Here is a 6,084-nt window from a genome sequence, read left to right as displayed (position 1 = left end):
CTGGGATATATTGGGGCAATCCCCTGGGTCCAGCTCCTGATCAGAGATGCTGGTATATATTGGGGTAATCCCCTGGGTCCTGCCCATGATCAGTGATGCTGGGATATATTGGGGCAATCCCCAGGGTCCAGCTCCTGATCAGTGATGCTGGTATATATTGTGGTAATCCCCTGGGTCCAGCTCCTGATCAGTGATGCTGGTATATATTGAGGCAATCCCCTGGGTCCAGCTCCTGATCAGTGATGCTGGTATATATTGGGGTAATCCCCTGGGTCCAGCTCCTGATCAGCGATGTTGGTATATATTGGGGTAATCCCCTGGCTCCAGCTCCTGATCAGTGATGCTGGTATATATTGGGGTAATCCCCTGTGTCCAGCTCCTGATCAGTGATGCTGGTATATATTGGGGCAATCCCCTGGGTCCAGCTCCTGATCAGTGATGCTGGTATATATTGGGGTAATCCCCTGGGTCCTGACCCAGATCAGTGATGCTGGTATCTATTGGAGCAATCCCCTGGGTCCTGCCCCTGATCATTGATGCTGGGATATATTGGAGCAATCCGCTGGGTCCTGCTCCTGATCAGTGATGCTGGTATATATTGGGGTAATCCCCTGGGTCCTGCTCCTGATCATTGATGCTGTTATATATTGGGGTAATCCCCTGGGTCCTGCTCCTGATCAGTGATGCTGGTATATATTGGGGTAATCCCCTGGGTCCTGACCCTGATCAGTGATGTTGGTATATATTGGATCAATCCCCTGGGTCCAGCTCCTCATCAGTGATGCTGGTATATATTGGGGTAATCCCCTTGGTCCTGCTCCTGATCAGTAATGCTGGGATATATTGGGACAATCCCCTGGGTCTTGCTCCTGATCAGTGATGCTGAGATATATTGGGGCAATCCCCTGGGTCCTGCTCCTGATCAGTGATGCTGGGATATATTGGGGCAATCCCCTGGGTCCTGCTCCTGATCAGTGATGCTGGTATATATTGGAGCAATCCCCTGGGTCCTGCCCCTGATCAGTGATGCTGGGATATATTGGGGGAATCCCCAGGGTCCTGCCCCTGATCAGTGATGCTGGGATATATTGGGGCAATCCCCAGGGTCCAGCTCCTGATCAGTGATGCTGGTATAATGTGGGGCAATCCACTGGGTCCAGCTCCTGATCAGTGATGCTGGGATATATTGGGGCAATCACCTGGGTCCTGCTCCTGATCAGTGATGCTGATATATATTGGGGTAATCCCCTGGGTCCTGCTCATGATCAGTGAAGCTGTTATATATTGGGGCAATCCCCTGGGTCCTGCTCCTGATCAGTGATGCTGGTATATATTGGATCAATCCCCTGGGTCCAGCTCCTGATCAGTGATGCTGGTATATGTTGGGGTAATCCCCTTGGTCCTGCTCCTGATCAGTGATGCTGGGATCTATTGGGACAATCCCCTGGTTCCTGCTCCTGATCAGTGATGCTGGGATATATTGGGACAATCCTCTGGGTCCTGCTCCTTATCAGTGATGCTCAGATATATTGGGGTAAACCTCTGGGTCCTGCCACTGATCAGTGATGCTGGTATATATTGGAGCAATCCCTTGGGTCCAGCTCCTGATCAGTGATGGTGGGATATATTGGGGTAATCCCTTGGGTCCTGCTCCTGACCAGTGATGCTGGTATATATTGGGGCAATCCCCTGGGTCCTGCCCCTGATCAGAGATGCTGGGATATATTGGGGCAATCCCCTGGGTCCAGCTCCTGATCAGTGATGCTGGGATATATTGGGGTAATCTCCTGTGTACAGCTCCTGTTCAGTGATGCTGGGATATATTGGAGCAATCCCCTGGGACTTGCTCCTGATCAGTGATGCTGGGATATATTGTAGCAATCCCCTGGGTCTTGCTCCTGATCAGCAATGCTGGGATATATTGGGGCAATCCCCTGTGTCCTGCTCCTGATCAGTGATGCTGGGATATATTGGAGTAATCCCCTGGGTCCAGCTCCTGATCAGAGATGCTGGTATATATTGGGGTAATCCCCTGGGTCCTGCCCCTGATCAGTGATGCTGGGATATATTGGGGCAATCCCCTGGGTCCAGCTCCTGATCAGTGATGCTGGTATATATTGTGGTAATCCCCTGGGTCCAGCTCCTGATCAGTGATGCTGGTATATATTGGGGTATCCCCTGGGTCCTGCCCCTGATCAGTGATGCTGGGATATATTGGGGCAATCCCCTGGGTCCATCTCCTGATCAGTGATGCTGGTATATATTGGGGTAATCCCCTGGGTCCAGCTCCTGATCAGTGATGCTGGTATATATTGGGGCAATCCCCTGGGTCCAGCTCCTGATCAGTGATGCTGGTATATATTGGGGTAATCCCCTGGGTCCAGCTCCTGATCAGTGATGCTGGTATATATTGGGGTAATCCCCTGGGTCCAGTTCCTGATCAGTGATGCTGGTATATATTGGGGTAATCCCCTGTGTCCGGCTCCTGATCAGTGATGCTGGTATATATTGGGGCAATCCCCTGGGTCCAGGTCCTGATCAGTGATGCTGGTATATATTGGGGTAATCCCCTGGGTCCTGACCCAGATCAGTGATGCTGGTATCTATTGGAGCAATCCCCTGGGTCCTGCCCCTGATCATTGATGCTGGGATATATTGGAGCAATCCCCTGGGTCCTGCTCGTGATCAGTGATGCTGGTATATATTGGGGTAATCCCCTGGGTCCTGCTCCTGATCATTGATGCTGTTATATATTGGGGTAATCCCCTGGGTCCTGCTCCTGATCAATGATGCTGGTATATATTGGGGCAATCCCCTGGGTCCTGACCCTGATCAGTGATGTTGGTATATATTGGATCAATCCCCTGGGTCCAGCTCCTGATCAGTGATGCTGGTATATATTGGGGTAATCCCCTTGGTCCTGCTCCTGGTCAGTAATGCTGGGATATATTGGGACAATTCCCTGGTTCCTGCTCCTGATCAGATGATGCTCAGATATATTGGGGTAAACCTCTGGGTCCTGCCACTGATCAGTGATGCTGGTATATATTGGAGCAATCCCTTGGGTCCAGCTCCTGATCAGTGATGGTGGGATATATTGGGGTAATCCCTTGGGTCCTGCTCCTGATCGGTGATGCTGGTATATATTGGGGCAATCCCCTGGGTCCTGCCCCTGATCAGAGATGCTGGGATATATTGGGGCAATCCCCTGGGTCCAGCTCCTGATCAGAGATGCTGGTATATATTGGGGTAATCCCCTGGGTCCTGCCCATGATCAGTGATGCTGGGATATATTGGGGCAATCCCCAGGGTCCAGCTCCTGATCAGTGATGCTGGTATATATTGTGGTAATCCCCTGGGTCCAGCTCCTGATCAGTGATGCTGATATATATTGGGGTAATCCCCTGGGTCCTGCTCATGATCAGTGAAGCTGTTATATATTGGGGCAATCCCCTGGGTCCTGCTCCTGATCAGTGATGCTGGTATATATTGGATCAATCCCCTGGGTCCAGCTCCTGATCAGTGATGCTGGTATATGTTGGGGTAATCCCCTTGGTCCTGCTCCTGATCAGTGATGCTGGGATCTATTGGGACAATCCCCTGGTTCCTGCTCCTGATCAGTGATGCTGGGATATATTGGGACAATCCTCTGGGTCCTGCTCCTTATCAGTGATGCTCAGATATATTGGGGTAAACCTCTGGGTCCTGCCACTGATCAGTGATGCTGGTATATATTGGAGCAATCCCTTGGGTCCAGCTCCTGATCAGTGATGGTGGGATATATTGGGGTAATCCCTTGGGTCCTGCTCCTGACCAGTGATGCTGGTATATATTGGGGCAATCCCCTGGGTCCTGCCCCTGATCAGAGATGCTGGGATATATTGGGGCAATCCCCTGGGTCCAGCTCCTGATCAGTGATGCTGGGATATATTGGGGTAATCTCCTGTGTACAGCTCCTGTTCAGTGATGCTGGGATATATTGGAGCAATCCCCTGGGACTTGCTCCTGATCAGTGATGCTGGGATATATTGTAGCAATCCCCTGGGTCTTGCTCCTGATCAGCAATGCTGGGATATATTGGGGCAATCCCCTGTGTCCTGCTCCTGATCAGTGATGCTGGGATATATTGGAGTAATCCCCTGGGTCCAGCTCCTGATCAGAGATGCTGGTATATATTGGGGTAATCCCCTGGGTCCTGCCCCTGATCAGTGATGCTGGGATATATTGGGGCAATCCCCTGGGTCCAGCTCCTGATCAGTGATGCTGGTATATATTGTGGTAATCCCCTGGGTCCAGCTCCTGATCAGTGATGCTGGTATATATTGGGGTATCCCCTGGGTCCTGCCCCTGATCAGTGATGCTGGGAATTTTGGGGCAATCCCCTGGGTCCAGCTCCTGATCAGTGATGCTGGTATATATTGGGGTAATCCCCTGGGTCCAGCTCCTGATCAGTGATGCTGGTATATATTGGGGCAATCCCCTGGGTCCAGCTCCTGATCAGTGATGCTGGTATATATTGGGGTAATCCCCTGGGTCCAGCTCCTGATCAGTGATGCTGGTATATATTGGGGTAATCCCCTGGGTCCAGTTCCTGATCAGTGATGCTGGTATATATTGGGGTAATCCCCTGTGTCCGGCTCCTGATCAGTGATGCTGGTATATATTGGGGCAATCCCCTGGGTCCAGGTCCTGATCAGTGATGCTGGTATATATTGGGGTAATCCCCTGGGTCCTGACCCAGATCAGTGATGCTGGTATCTATTGGAGCAATCCCCTGGGTCCTGCCCCTGATCATTGATGCTGGGATATATTGGAGCAATCCCCTGGGTCCTGCTCGTGATCAGTGATGCTGGTATATATTGGGGTAATCCCCTGGGTCCTGCTCCTGATCATTGATGCTGTTATATATTGGGGTAATCCCCTGGGTCCTGCTCCTGATCAATGATGCTGGTATATATTGGGGCAATCCCCTGGGTCCTGACCCTGATCAGTGATGTTGGTATATATTGGATCAATCCCCTGGGTCCAGCTCCTGATCAGTGATGCTGGTATATATTGGGGTAATCCCCTTGGTCCTGCTCCTGGTCAGTAATGCTGGGATATATTGGGACAATTCCCTGGTTCCTGCTCCTGATCAGATGATGCTCAGATATATTGGGGTAAACCTCTGGGTCCTGCCACTGATCAGTGATGCTGGTATATATTGGAGCAATCCCTTGGGTCCAGCTCCTGATCAGTGATGGTGGGATATTTTGGGGTAATCCCTTGGGTCCTGCTCCTGATCGGTGATGCTGGTATATATTGGGGCAATCCCCTGGGTCCTGCCCCTGATCAGAGATGCTGGGATATATTGGGGCAATCCCCTGGGTCCAGCTCCTGATCAGAGATGCTGGTATATATTGGGGTAATCCCCTGGGTCCTGCCCATGATCAGTGATGCTGGGATATATTGGGGCAATCCCCAGGGTCCAGCTCCTGATCAGTGATGCTGGTATATATTGTGGTAATCCCCTGGGTCCAGCTCCTGATCAGTGATGCTGGTATATATTGAGGCAATCCCCTGGGTCCAGCTCCTGATCAGTGATGCTGGTATATATTGGGGTAATCCCCTGGGTTCAGCTCCTGATCAGCGATGCTGGTATATATTGGGGTAATCCCCTGGCTCCAGCTCCTGATCAGTGATGCTGGTATATATTGGGGTAATCCCCTGTGTCCAGCTCCTGATCAGTGATGCTGGTATATATTGGGGCAATCCCCTGGGTCCAGCTCCTGATCAGTGATGCTGGTATATATTGGGGTAATCCCCTGGGTCCTGACCCAGATCAGTGATGCTGGTATCTATTGGAGCAATCCCCTGGGTCCTGCCCCTGATCATTGATGCTGGGATATATTGGAGCAATCCGCTGGGTCCTGCTCCTGATCAGTGATGCTGGTATATATTGGGGTAATCCCCTGGGTCCTGCTCCTGATCATTGATGCTGTTATATATTGGGGTAATCCCCTGGGTCCTGCTCCTGATCAGTGATGCTGGTATATATTGGGGTAATCCCCTGGGTCCTGACCCTGATCAGTGATGTTGGTATAT

This window comes from Pristiophorus japonicus, unplaced genomic scaffold (assembly GCF_044704955.1).
Source record: "Pristiophorus japonicus isolate sPriJap1 unplaced genomic scaffold, sPriJap1.hap1 HAP1_SCAFFOLD_80, whole genome shotgun sequence".
Lineage (NCBI taxonomy): Eukaryota > Metazoa > Chordata > Chondrichthyes > Pristiophoridae > Pristiophorus > Pristiophorus japonicus.
Note: the sequence above shows the minus strand (reverse complement) of the source record.